The sequence below is a fragment of the Aptenodytes patagonicus genome, chromosome 10 (assembly GCF_965638725.1).
Source record: "Aptenodytes patagonicus chromosome 10, bAptPat1.pri.cur, whole genome shotgun sequence".
NCBI lineage: Eukaryota > Metazoa > Chordata > Aves > Sphenisciformes > Spheniscidae > Aptenodytes > Aptenodytes patagonicus.
This window is the reverse complement of record NC_134958.1, coordinates 12319756-12331897: the sequence shown is the minus strand read 5'-3', so window position 1 is coordinate 12331897 and position 12142 is coordinate 12319756. Positions and strand designations below refer to the sequence as shown.

The 12142-nt window shown below is 48.7% G+C and overlaps 1 protein-coding gene across 6 annotated transcripts in view; it reads left to right on the top strand.

The window, feature by feature from the left end:
• The window catches only part of IGDCC4 (immunoglobulin superfamily DCC subclass member 4), a 108847-nt gene that overhangs the window by 62483 nt on the left and 34222 nt on the right, over positions 1-12142 (top strand). The window lies entirely within an intron of this gene.

The following is a 12142-nucleotide window of genomic DNA, read 5'->3' as shown; positions in this document are numbered from 1 at the left end:
AGCTTGGAGGCAGCTTGAAACACCTTCACGTTTTTTGTTCTTTTGGTGTTTGTATTGCAGCGGCTTGCAGGTACCAAGGGAGAGCCTGGCTCTGGGTGCTGGGACCTGGGTGGTTCCTGCTCCAAAGGGTTGTAGGAGAATACAGCTATTGAATGGGATGAGCTTTGGGGATGGAGAGAAAGGTGGTGATGAAGTGAGCAGCACTCGCAGTTGGCCACCACCTTGCAGAAACAGACGTGCTGTTACCACAAGTGGATTTTCAGTCCCTGCATGTGCGAATGACATGCTGGATGCTGGGTTGGCGCTCAGCCTGAGCCCTGACGACACGTGCTGTGCTCCCTTCGCAGCTTTGAACATGGATACCGTGCAATGTAGGGACAGGGCAGTTCAGATTCGGGTCAGTGCTGCTCTCATCTGAACTCTCTGACTGCAGCTGGGCGTTGATCCCATTGTGTATGCTGCCATTGATGGAGAAGGGCAGCGTTAACCAAAGTGGGGTGATGGTCCCACCTGGTCAGGGGTGGTCTTCCTCTGGCAGGAACCCACGTGGCAGAGGCAGTAGGGCCTTGTGGTGTTGTGGGGGCAGAGCTGTGGGGGGAGAGCTATCCACAGCTGTGTTTGTGGGCACAGGAGACTGCTTAAGGCTGTGCTTCTGGGAGGCAAGAGGGTCATGGAAATGTGTAGGGAGAGAAAACATGGGGTGGGATAAGGCAGCGGTATTTTTATTGTGAGCTGTTGGCTTAACCAGCAAGTGGTGCTTCACCTCTGGAGAAGGAGGCAGTTCCAGCCCAGTTCCAGCCTGGAATTGCTGTGTCCCCATTCCTTGTGCCTCTTCTGCTGCGCACAGACCTCTGTCACTTTTCCCTGTCTTCTTTTGGCATCCTGTTTTTCTTTGCCTTCTGCTCTCTCACTTTACTAGTGGTTAAGCAGGGAACTGCTCTCTACTTGACATCCCAAAAGCTCAGCCATGAGGACTCTGTGTGTTTCGAAGCTCCAGTTTCCTGGGCAGCAGGTATCTGAAGCTGTTTGCATAATGCATCTGCTGGATTGTGGAAAATGCTCTTGATCCTCCTCTGTGGCAGAGGATGCTAAGTGAACCACGGTAAGTGTGAATTCAGAGAATGGCAAGATCAAGGAGGAGATTCACAGCGCTTCTAGCTTAATAAATAGATCTTTAAAGCTAGAAGTGACCTTCTGCCTAACATGAGCTGTAAACTTTCACTCTGTCTCCCTTTTACTGAGCCTAGCAATGCTACTGATTTCAAGCACGCATGGAACAGGACTGAGACCACAGATTTTGGGTGAAACTTATGAAGGGCTGGTGCAGACATGCATCAGGCACCCACCCAAACACACAGCTCTCTCCTTGACTGGAGTTTGTACAGGGCCAGCATGCATCATACCACTCACATCACCGAGGGAAAGCTTCTCGTAGCTCAAGTGTCAGCAGCCTGTTCGCAGGAGCCGAAGGGGGAGTTCCAGCTCAGCTGTCTGTGAAGTTCAGTGGGGCTATGATACGCCGTGCTCCTGACAGCTCTAGCAGCCTGAGGTGACAGAGGGTTTGATACAAAATTCAGAGCCCTCACCTCGCATTAAACAGAACAGCTAAGTCCAGGGTTGGCACCAAAGTGAGTGGCAACAGAGGTGTCAAGGATAATAGAGCAGAACAAGGGATGTATGGCTGGGAATAGGTGAGCTGTTTCCAGGTCCTGAGGGGAAACTGGTCTCTCCCACACGCAACATTGGCTGTGCATTATGTTTGGAGCTGTCAGGTATGGCCAGGCCCGTGTGTTACAGGCAGCTCTGCCTCCGACTCCTGAAGATCAGGGATGGCTGGATTCAGGGATGGTTTGTGGTCCTCCAGTGTTCTCCACATGCATCTCTTATTGATCCAGATCTGCTGCGCTTTTGAGGCTTCCTGAAAGAAGAGCTGGTGTTTGGTAAGGCTCTGACTGAAGCAGGGTTTAAGCAGCAGTCTCCGTTCAGCTCTCCTGTGAGAGTCTTTTGGTGCTGGTGTAACCCTGTGGTGCATCAGCATATCTGCACTGCAGGGATCACACCTGGCCTCGCCCAGAGGGTATTGAACAGGCTGTGCCTGCACAGTGAGGCTGGAAGGGAGCTAAGAATAGAGACCATAATTAGGTCTCTATAATTAGCTTGCAGTGGGCTGCAGGACAGGAAGGTTGATGTGGTTGGGTTCCTGATGGCACTTTTTAATTATTAATCGTCTGTATTATAGCAGAGCCTCAGTACCTCTCTGAGGTCGTGGGCTAGTGGTGCCCTACAGTGCTTACAGCATCCTAACAGCTGGAGTGAAGATGTTGCAAGCGTCCAGAGGTATAGCAAAGCTCACGGTCCCGTTGCTTTAGACATGGGACAGACATACAGAGGAGGCTTGTCCCTGTCTCAGAGACCCACCAGTATCTACAGGCCTGGTGGTGCTAAGGAATAACAATGGGGTGAGTCGGCCCAGATCATGGGGGAGGCTGAATCAGGAACTGAGCCGTGCTGCTCTGAGCCCTCACTTGGATATCTCGGATGCCAAGGATCACTCAGGACACAGCTGGGAGTTTGCCTTCAGTAACTGAGAGATGCTCTTGTCCAACTCTCTTTCTAGTGCAGCTGAAGGGAAATGCCACATGGCTTGTGGATGAGAGTGAGAAGCAGGAAAAGAAAAGAAGGATGGGATAAGGAGGGGCAGGTGGTGTTACCAAACACTGTGTCTTCAGGCACAGCCTTAGACAGATCGGGGCTCTCTGCGGTACTCAGCAAGCGTCCAGCCTAAGGGCTTTGACAGAATCTGTGGATATCACTAATGATCTTTCCCCATGGAAAGCCAGCTTTCCTTCCAGACTTTTCCTAGAAAAACAGATTTGCATTGTCCTGAGTTAATGCAGATGCATCCATCTGCTTTTAGTTCTTCCTTCCAAGTTGGCAGTCTTCGTTTGCTGCCAGACTGTGTTACTGTAGGCTCCCAGCGTGTTGTGTGTTCGAAGCATAGCTTGTAGGAAGCATTCTGCATACCTGGCATCAGGGAGACCACACTATGAGGTGGCTTCCCATAATGTTTCTCTTTTCAAAGCTGTGCATGACAGTAATGTGAACGGCCATCTCTGGCAGACGGAATGGGGCAGAGCACAAGTCCTGGTCACAAAGAAAGCAGGTTGTGTCCTTCTGCACAGCCCAGGGCCTCCAGCCTGTTTGCTCTCTGCTGTCACTAGATGTACGTGAAGTGCAAATAGATCTGATGTTGCAAATAAATCGGAATTGCAAATAGATCTGATGAAATAGGTGTCAGCCCCTGGGAAACATCAGCCTCTGAGCACAAGGAGGAATTTACTGGAGTGAAATGGCTCCAGTCACTTAGACAAGGTGAGGTGACTGAGTAAGGAGGAGTTTCAGGGCTTATGACCTGTGAGCCAGAAGGGTCTTCTGTTGACCATGTCTCTGTCTCATTTCTGTGCGAGAGGTAACAGCATATCTTTACCTGCCCTACAGCTTTTTTTCTTGGAGATTTCTGCTGCATCATCCTGGAAGGTGATGTGGTGGCCTAGGAAAATGACAAAGAAAGCTGGTGTAATGATGGTTAAAGTGTGGGAATGTTCCTACTGAATCCCAGAGGCTGGCAAGCTTAGGTCCCCACGGCCATTTGGTGTTTACTGATTTGCAAGGGGTGCCTACATTTAAATCTCTGATACTGTGGCTTTTGTTAAGGGTCTTCTGATGCTTCCTGGCTATTACTTTTGCACCTTCACTTCTGTGAATTAGCTATGTTACGAACTCTGAGCAGATGGAGTCACGGAGATGCTGAGAGATGTGCCCACAGCAGCACAGTGAGTTAGTGGCAGAGACCAGGGGAGACTTTTTCTCTTGAACCACTGGACCAGAGCCTGGCCCTGCTGGGAAGCTGGGACATCATCCTGGCTGGTGAGGGCTGCGGCACTGTGCTGGAGCTGTGTGGAGGATTGGTGCCCACAGCAGCCAGGCAGGTTGAAGGACTGAACTGAAGCAGCACAGGTCGCATCAAGGATGGGGTCTGGCTCTGCCCTTTGTGCTGCTGAGAATGGTGTGTTGCAGTAACATAAGTGTTATCAGCCATGGGACATGCCTTGTGTAGTGTGGTGGTTCCTGTTGCAGTGGTAACTTTGCAAAACATCCTCTTCCAGCCCTTGTTTTTCTTGTCTGTGTTCCTGGCAGCTGCTGGGGAATGGCTGGGGCTTGCAGTGCTTTAAGGGCTCACTGTGAGTAGCATAAGCTGTCTGGGTCTTAGGGTTAGGGCAGGGAGACTGCTCTGCCATTCCCCAAACTGCTTCAGAGGCACTGAGGTACCTCTGCTCCTTTCTTCGTTTCTTTTTTTTGTTGACCTCTCATCTGATCTAGAGGCTTAAATCCTGCTGTACGCTGAGTGACTTCCTTCAAGGACTTTGTTTGCACTAAGATCTGTGAAAATGTGCCAAGAATGGCTAAAGGGTTGTTAATTACACAATGGTGACATTATCAATGATGCTCCAACATGGTCCTTCTGATAGGTCTCGGTGTCCACTGTGCCCTAAGCTTGGGTTTCCTATTGCCTCTGCCATGTTCCAGCTCATGGTCTGCTTCTTCTGCCTCCCAGAAACTCTTTGTAACGTATCTGCAGGCTTCTGCGGATTCAGATGCATGGCCTGAGGTCTCCAACCCTTTGGCTAACTTGGGCCTGCGGCAGAAAACCAGAAGAGCCCTGATTCTCGTAAGAAGCAGCAGCTCTCTGTGCAGTGGGGCTACAGGGCCGCATGGCCACGGCTGTCGGCACGACACCTCCTGTTTATTTTGCCTAGCTCCCGCTCAGAGCGGTGCAAATGTAGGCGCTTCCAAGCGCTCACTGGGGAAGCGAGCAGGAATTTGTTGTGCAGTCAGGCTGGCTCCCGTCCCTTTTGGCGTGATGAAGAGCAGTTCCAAATGCGTGTACGCAAACAGAGAGCCAATGTTGACAGCTATACAGGAGGTGGAGTGGCGGGCAAAGCACACTCCAACTGCTTCGCAGCAGAACTAAACGTTCCCTGGACATGTAAAACTCCATACCATGAAGGTTCAAGGATTTGGGGTGGGGGAAGAGCCCCCTAAAAATCCAAGGCAGTTCCTGGAAACCTGCCACTGCTCAGCCTTTCTGGGCTTCTGGTTACATGTAGTTCAGATTGTCAACTTGTGGCTGAGCTAGTACATTAAAGGATTTAATTTCTGAGCTGAAATCTGTCAGCTGTATAAAGAAGTCGAGGGGAATGAAAGAGGACTGCCTGATGGCCCCTCTGCCTGTCTGGACTGGGATCCGTGTGCTCCCCAGGCTTCCAGACAGAGAACACAGAGCTGGGGAAAATGTTTAACAGGCTGTTTCTCAAGCCAAGTGAAAAGCAGTTCCTAGAGCAGCTCCTCCTGCCACACTCTGTGTGTACACACGCTCCGTGGAGAGACACCAGAAGCTGTGGCAGGTGCTGGTCTGAGGAGTGTGTCCATGTAGTAAATGAACACTCCTCATCCAAACTAATTAATCTCCCTCCTTTTTTTTTAAAAAATCATAGAAGTGTATTTTGTCTATTAAATTCTCCATTTTGCATGTACGTATATGCAGACATTAAAGGAGCAGGTTTTGTGCCTGCTATTAGAAGTGTAGGTTGCACTGTGTATTTTGCGATCTGTTTGCTGACTTCTTTGTTAGGGGATTTTGTGATAGTAGTTTGAGATACAAGTGCTGTATGTGGAGGTCTCTTAATAGCACTAAGAAAGTGATTGAACTTCTGTGTTTTAATCATTTATGCATGTTTCTTTGTATGCTGCTTTAAAGATGACAAATGATGTGTAGCTGCTCTGCTGCAGCACTAACTTGGTAAGTAGGAAGAGAGACTCTGTCCCTGTTCCAAAATGTGAAGATGAATTCTTCCCTGCTCAGCTTTTCAATTAAATCTGTGCATTGACAAATGTATAACTGCTTACAAAATGTTTTGAGGATGTGAGGTAAAAAGACAATACAAACCTGATTTACTAAGCTCATTTATATTATTGGGCAGAAAGAAACAGTTATTCCAATACAGTGTCACTTGTGCAATAATAGCTGGGTTCCTTTTCAGCTTCCCTTCCAAGTCGACTTGTGCACTGACCCAGGCACACTGCAGCTGCCTGACAAGGGAAAGAAAGAGGCATTTCTAATGATGGAGGCTTACGGGCACTGGTGCTGCCAGATTGCACTAGGATTACTTTTGCAGTGCCTGTACCCAAGCATGGTCAGTGCTGGAGTTTCTGTTGAGGCACACGTCTAAAAACTCCTGCAAGGCTTATGAACCAAAGCCTGATCCTCTGCAGAGGAGGAGTTTTCAATGCTGAGAACCATCAAAGCAGTACCAAATGTTTGGTGAATTGAGTCTGTAATCTTGTAACTAAAAGTCATCCCTCCCCAGCTTCAGTGATGGAGGAAAACAGAACTTGGATTCAGACTGCCACAGGGACTGTGGTATAGCAAAGGTGGAAGAAAAACCCAAAAAAGCAAATGGTAATTTTCAGAAAGGATGCGTGGTTGCGAGAGCTGTGTTTGGGGAGAAGAGGAGGCAGTGTTTGACTTGTGATACTTCGAGGAGGCCTGAATTGTAGGGTGTTGGAAGGGCAGCACTCAACATCTCTAGCCACTTCTGAAAAATCACTGGTGCCAGTCCTCTTTTGGCTGCTTTGCTTTCCTGTTTGCAAAGCTGTGCATTGCTGTGTTCAGATGAGAACAGTTACAAAAGAAGAAATGCTTGTTGCTAAGCATGCTCAGTTTTGAGATCTGACATTGTTTATATTGCCCCTGAAGCAGATATGCCGAAGTGTTAGGATACAATTAGGCAAGTGTCCTGCCTGGAGATTTTCCATGCTAGTTATCTCCTGTCCTGGGTCTAGCCCAGAGGTAGAAATAAATTGTAAATAAATTTCCAGGAAAGTGTAAAGGGAGGAGGAAGGCAGGTGCGGAAGATGTTTCTTCTCCGTGGCTGCTGTCAGCTTTCTCCCTGAACAGTCCAGGAGGGTCTGTGAGTTGTCTGAGAAAAGGGAGAGAGCTAAGGAGTAGGAGTAGGGCATGCTCTGCAAACACAGCGCCTGCATTTTTGAAGGTGTGTGCTTTTGCAATGGGTAATTTGCTCCTTTATTGTCTGCAGAATAACAGCAGTGACAGCATTGACTTTCTCTAATGAACAGCTGCTCAGTGCTAGAATCTATTCCCGGAGGAGGCTCGCAGGGATGAATAAGGTTTCATGCTCCTCCTCCAGAGAGGGTGAGAAAGTTCGCAGAACAGAAGATTGTTGCTTGGTTGTTGGATATCTCCAAATCTTGAACTGCTGACAGCTGAGAGCTGAATGTGTCACCATGCAAGTCATGTTTAACCTTCCAGCACTTTCGCCGAGACAGGGTGTTTATGGAGCGGGAGAGAGGTGTTAGTTCCCGTCCAAGAAGTCATCCTCTTGTCACTGCAAACGACTGTCACAAATTGGCTGAACAGAAAACATTTTCCTCCTGTTGCGCTGCCTGAATTCTCTGCTGATAACTCTGCACTAACAAGAGCAGGGAGGCAGGAGAGGATAGCTGATGAATTATGGATGCATTAGAGGCAGACCCAAGTTGTAAACTCTTGGAGTTTGAAATCATTCGTGTATGTTATAACTCAAGCTATAACTTCAAATAAACATTTTGAGCTTTGTCCCAAGCAGCTCCCCATGGTGCCTCCCTTCACATCCCTGCTTACAGTTCCCCTTTGCTTTGAATGCTTTGAAATGATACAGATTGGATTTTTAGAGGTTAGGCAGCCTGTGTGCTGAGATCTGTCTGGCATGCTCGCTTGCTGTCTCAAGGTTCCCTGTGCTCCCCTCCCCACCTCCTTCTGGTTTTATACTACACTCTATCATAAGCGATTTGTTGTGTTTCCTCTGTGCCTGCCCACCACCTGGCCCTGAAACCCAGCTCCAGGCGCTGAGAGATGCCTGTGAGAGCAATGGTACAAAAAAGTGGAGCACCCGAATTTGGCCTGACTTTCCTGTCTCGTGATAGGAAAGTGGAAAATCTCATAAACTGAGAAGTCTGCTGTAGTGAGTTGTTCATAAACAATAAAACCTGGTGGATTATTTTGAAATATTTCTGCAGATTATCAGGAAGTCTTGTCTCTTGCTCTGTGATGGCACCCTTGTCGTCTTCCTGTGCAAACACAAGCATGGGCACAGGTTGACGAACTGTGCAGGAAAAGAGCTTTCATCTCTAACTCTTTTCAGTGCCCAGAGGATTTCTCTCAGTCCTAGTGCACTACTCTGAGTCATCCTAGAGCCACGTTTGGCACCCTACAGGCATTTTTTCAGTAAAAGAGGGTAAAATTGATCCATCTGATTCAGAAAGGCAAAAAGTCCACAAAGGTCATCAGTGACAGCAAGTTTTGGTACGAATCCACGGGTTGTGCCTTGGGCTGTGCAAAGCTTTTGCCTAGAGCAGCTTGGCTACATGGAGAGACAAAACAAAGCTGGGGCGGGGGAAGAAATCTCAAAGCCCAAGTTTTAAATAGCAGCACTGTGAAAGCTTTTAGTGCCACAGAACGGCCAGCATGGCACAGGTGCATTCAGTGACCTGTTTTGTTCAGACAGTGAAAGATGTCTTGGAAACTGCAGCTCTTTTTTTTCCTTTGGTTCTAACAATATTCCCTCTTGACCTGAAATTATCTTAATGGCAGTGGAGACAAAAAACTCATGTTGATTTTACTCTTTGATGTTTGTTGGAATCCTCTGTGTGGAGTTTTTCCTGGTAAGCTTAGTACTGTTCTTGGGAACTCTTCAAACCAAACAAAACCTTAGCAGTTTTGTAGCAGTTAACCTGCGATCCATCCTATCCAGCCAGCCTATTGAGATAGCAGGTAAAAAATGTACTCTAAAGGGGGCTCAGTTTAAAGAGGAGCTTGACTTGTAGACTTGCTCTGACAGACCCACAGTGCTGAAGAGAAATGCGTTTGTGTGTGCAAGAGGTGTATGGGGCATTCATCCATGCACACACTCAGGAAAGTACTGGGAAAGCAAGCAGAACTGTTTGCTTTTGTAATATAATTTTAATAATAATAATCAGCGAAAAACAGATGTGGGGTCTGGGCTAATATGTTTTCCCAATAGTTTTTCAAGGCTGAAACCAGAGTTGTGGCCGAGGGAGAAGGAAGCAGAAATGGATGTTTGAGCTACAGATCCCTGTGGCTGTTGCTGCTCTTGGTTGTCAGAGAGACCTTGAGTTGTGCCCTTGGATTTGACTGTCAGGAAGCCCCAATATCAGCTCTCTTTATACCTTCTGCAGAGTAAGTATGGAGCTAATAAGTAGCTAGTCATCAGCCCTTTTGGGTCACCAGGCCTGGTTTCTGCTGGCTGGTTACCTGGCCACCAGCGAGCTCCTTGCTCTTTCCCTTCCTGAGCCCCCAGGGTGTGGGACGGGCAGCACCAGAGGGAAGGGCAGCACGTGGTGCTGCTGCAGGACTGTTCAGGGTGAGGGTGGTGAAGTATTTCGTTGGTCCTTCTCCAGCCAGGAGAAATGCAAGGCCCCAAGGAAAGGTGAAGCTATAGGCTGTGCCTTTATAGGACCGCTTCACGGTGGCTCTGCTAAACCATTGCAGAGCTGGGCTGATGATTCCTGAGGCCATTTCAGAGTGATGGTTTGTGCAGCTTGTAAAATACTTCTCCTAGTGACTGACAACACTACAAGGCAGCTGTCGAGGGACCAAGTGATATGGGACAAGTGCCTTTACATGAAGTTTTTATAACCTGTAAGGTGCCATTGTCAGCCAGCACCTGGGGCTGTGCACCTGAATGCAACAGAAAAGTGTTTAAGTCAGGTTTGAGGAGCTTTCTGTTTGCCTCTGCCCTAAGCTTGGTAGAGAAAGCTGCTTGGAAATCTGGCAAGGAATATATTGCCATCTGGCTGCTGGTGGTTTTTTTTAGTCTAGATTTATTTTTTCCCCCAGCACTGCAGAAAAAGACAGCTTTATGCACACAGACGCATTTCAGCCATGTCCTGCCCAGCAGGTACACAGGCAGCTGGTGGTGTCGGGTAAAGCAGCTCACTCCCGTGGTAGGCTGGAAGTCTGACCCCGTATACTCCTGCTCCCAGGATCTCGGGTGTAGGCTGCTGCCCTGTTCGTTTTCATAAAAAGCTGCCATGGCCCCACAATGGGTAATGGGTCTCCAGGGTAGGCAGATGAGGCTCACTGAGCCCTGCACAGGGTGAGTGGGGCCTGAGCCTGTGGTCTGTGGAGAGGTACGACTACATCCAGCCATGATGCCAGCCCCTCAGCAGAGAGCAACTACTCACCTGGCTCCTTTGCACCTCTTTCCCTGGCTCACTCTTAAAACCAACCTTAGCACAACTTGTTGGGTTCTCCAGTGTCTTCCCAGCACTGTGGCCTTCCCTGTAATGGCTGCTATAAAAGCTTCTTCCTTTGCTTCTGGTGCTTTCGCATGTGTTTCCTTCCAAATCCTGGCTGGAAAGCTCCTTCTCCTTGTTCTTTCTCTGATGTTGCCTCATCCCTCTCTGCCATATGGGGTAGAGAAGGGTAGAAGCCTCACATTAGCAATGTGCTGAGCAGCCTCACCCATCCAGCCGGGTCTTGCTGGAGTCCCTGCACTCAGTTGTTTTGCAGGACTAATGATTACTTGTGGATTTTAGTGCTTTGTTGAACTGGAGCTGGAGATAAAAGAAAACTGCTGTTCCAAAGAGCCTTGCGTTTCTCTGATCCTTCAGCTTACATGTCTGTTGTGGAAGCTCTTGTGCCTGTTTTTGCATTAAGCCCATTTTCTGTCTCAGTAGTGCCCAAGCCCCCAGCCTTGGCACCACAATTAAGAGCGGCCAGGACTTTGATCCATTTGTCAGTGAGGCCTCTGAATCCGTAGTCTGATGTGGTTTCTTCTTGTCCCTGTTCTGTCCCCCAGGTTGCCCTGCTGCAGCTGGACGTGATGGCTCTGAGGCTGAAAGTGTCTGTAGGCATGAACAATGTGAACAGCTGATGTACGTGAATGTAGCAAAGCCCTGGCCAGCCCACACCGTGCCGTAAGCACAAAAGGAGATTGTATGTGCCTGTACACACCAGGCCCTCTGTGTAGCATACTTGTTCCACTGGAAGGAGGATAGCTGGCTTGGCTTTTCCTTCGTGTCCCATGGCAGCTCTTATTGCTGGTGTTTGCCCAGGGCTGTGGTGGCTGTTTAGTGTGGTCCAGCCATTGCCCCAGGTAGGAGACCATGGATGCTCCTTGGTCTCTGCTTCCATCTGCTGGACAAGCACTGGCTCCTTCTCTCTCCCGTTTTCCTTCGGTGCCTCGGGGGTTTTACTAGCTCCTTTTAAACTGTGCTCACATAATACTACAGATGGAAATCCCTTTCATGCATGTATGGACTACAAGAAAATTTCAGCGTTGAACCAACTCTCTTTGGCAAGACTTCTGCGCTAGAGTAAATGGCAACAAGCCTGGTGATGGACAGAGCGCAGCGCGTTGGGTGCAGCAGTGTGTAGCCTCCTGCCATGCAGGCCGGCCTGCATGCTGAGGCCAAAGCTTCTCTGGTTTATATTCACAACAAAGTCAAGTATGAGTGAGTGTTGCTTGGATGCCACAGGAATGGCCAGTGTGGGTCAGGCCAGAGGTCCAGCCATTGCAGTGCCATCTCCAAAAGTGACCACAGCAGATGCTAGAGGAAAGCATGTAAAAAAACTGGGCAGGGAGGACATGGTGCTTTCCTTGGACATGTCCCTCAGCATCTGATAGTCAGGGATGCGGGAACATCTTGGGCTGGGGCTGCAGTGAGACCTTCATATTTAATAGTCCCGGTAAATGTGTCCTTCATGAGCTTGTCTGAACCTCTTGGTTTTTGAACTCTGCAGCATCCTGAGACAGTGAGTTTGTACTGTGCAAAAAGGTCCTGCTTTTATTTGTTTGAGACCTGCTGCCAACAACTTTCTCTGCTAGATCATGGGAGTACCTGGAGCAGGCCTAAAAATTACTTGTACTACGTGACTCCTCTGCAGTTATTTCTCCCTTCATGAGGACAACAACAAAAGTGTCCCTCGGAGGTCGACAGAGCTGGAAGAACAGGGTTGCTGCTGTTGAGGGTCATGAACAGTCTGGTCTGCTCAAGAGTG